This window comes from Macadamia integrifolia, chromosome 5 (genome assembly GCF_013358625.1).
Source record: "Macadamia integrifolia cultivar HAES 741 chromosome 5, SCU_Mint_v3, whole genome shotgun sequence".
In the NCBI taxonomy this organism is placed as follows: domain Eukaryota; kingdom Viridiplantae; phylum Streptophyta; class Magnoliopsida; order Proteales; family Proteaceae; genus Macadamia; species Macadamia integrifolia.
The window spans coordinates 21428769-21430808 of NC_056561.1; positions in this window are offsets into that span (position 1 = coordinate 21428769).

Below are 2040 nucleotides of genomic sequence, written 5' to 3' on the forward strand. Positions count from 1 at the left end.
TTTTTTGGGGGGAGGGGGGGGGTGTGTTCCTGCTAAGCAATCTATCCGGTTGCTCTGGCACTTTGATCAACACTCAATTCTTAATCTTCTTTTCCCTGCAAAATAATTTGGACACCTCATTTTCCCCAAAGATCTCAGGTTCCATCTGGTAGTTGTCATTTCTTCAGTTTGGAGTTTGTGGGTAACACCTCCCTCTCATAGGCTCATAGACCGCTCTTTAGAATATGGATGTTTATGACTCCACCTGGATACCTTTTTTGTTTTTCTTATGTCTATATGTAATTACTCATTTGGGCGTTGTATTATTACCGTTACCTCTCTTACTGCACCCTAATGTCTTTGTGCTTGTCTAGCAGTGTTTGGAAATAAAAAATGAAGATATTTAAAATCATATGTACAACTTATTTTTTGGTAAACAAAGAACTATTAATTGAATGAAGATGAGCTCATAGTTTCCGAATTACAAGATTCGGTCAACCACAGAGTGGAATTTGGCCAAACCATCATACTCGTATAGGATAAGGCCTTCCTAGTTAAGGGGAAAAAAATCGTCTGCAATTCCGATCTCGTACAATTCCGTGAAATACCACCTTCAGGGGGTGACACGTGTATTGATACCAATGCAATGGTCCAGATCTGATTTAAATGCCTTTTCACTGATTTAATGTTTTATTAGTTGTACCAGATCTGGGCCATTGTATTGGTATCAATACACGTGTCACCGCCTGAAGGTGGTATTGCACGGAATTGTACGAGATCATAATTGCAGACGATTTCAACCCTAGTTAAGGAGTCTAACGAGTTGCATTCCCTAGGCACAAACTAGAAATTACATTCCATGAAATAAGGCAATATGTGAGATATCCTCAACAACCGGTTGGAGGAGAAGCAGAATAGATGTGCTACTTCCCGAGACATACACACACAGCTCTTTATAGTCCATTTCTTCCAGCAGGCGGTCAAAAGATTATGAGTTAGCCTCGAGCATACCACTTCGGATAGGCAGTGCCTCACCCAATAATGGGGTTTGAAAAATCAAAGGCTCAGAAATTTTCACACAGACATGACCTCGATGATTCATAATAAGCTTATGAAAATTACTTTGTGGGGGTGCCCATTCTTGCCGAGCCTCCAATGGTGGCTCAAGTATACCCGGATGATTGTTGCCATTACCACATACCTCAACTTGTGGAAATTCCTCGTGGGCTTTTTGAGCTGTGAGGATTACATCAGTTGGAGTCGAATGCCTTGGAGATAGTAAATCATTCCTTGCCTTCCATAAGTACTGTGCAAGAAAACTGCAAATAAACCAGCTATCATGACTACCTAAGCAAGATGGATGTTTAAACATTGATTAGAAAGTCTTACAGAGCAGCAGATTATTGGCTTTTCATTTTTTTAATAAGGTTATTTTTATAATGATTTGATTTAAGATGTCTACAAATGAATTCATTCAATATGAGGCCTGCTTCAATTTTCTTCTAATGTCTCATTGTGGGCACCAAGTTTCACTAGTTGAGCTGTCAAGACCCCCACCTACTTTGCCGGAGATCATGGGTGGAATCGGGAATTCCATACTTGGTGTAGATAAGACTGAAAGAACTGTTGCAAGAGTTGGAATCTTCTGATGAAGTCCAAGCCAGAATGGATGGGTTTTTGTTTGAAATATTAGAAGATTCTTTATGAAGGTATACCACGGCTCTCCTTAACCTGAAATGGGCTAACCTTTGTTTCGATCATCTTATTTTCTTTCATAGTGCATATGGTAAACCAAGGCCTTTTAAAGATATCAGGAGGCTTTGAGCGTGAACAAAAGGAACAGGTGATCTATCCTACAGAATTCAAGGAGCTTGGTCCATTTTATTGTACTCACACACGGATCTTCTTGTATTTATACCAACTGTTCAACACTTTTTTCTCTGTTTTTGGGTACTTGTACATAGAATTTAAAGAAACAGGAGATACATATGCCGTTAGATGTACATTATGCTACAGCGGGTTGGCCTCTTCAACATGTAATGTACTAACTTGCCTTCCCCT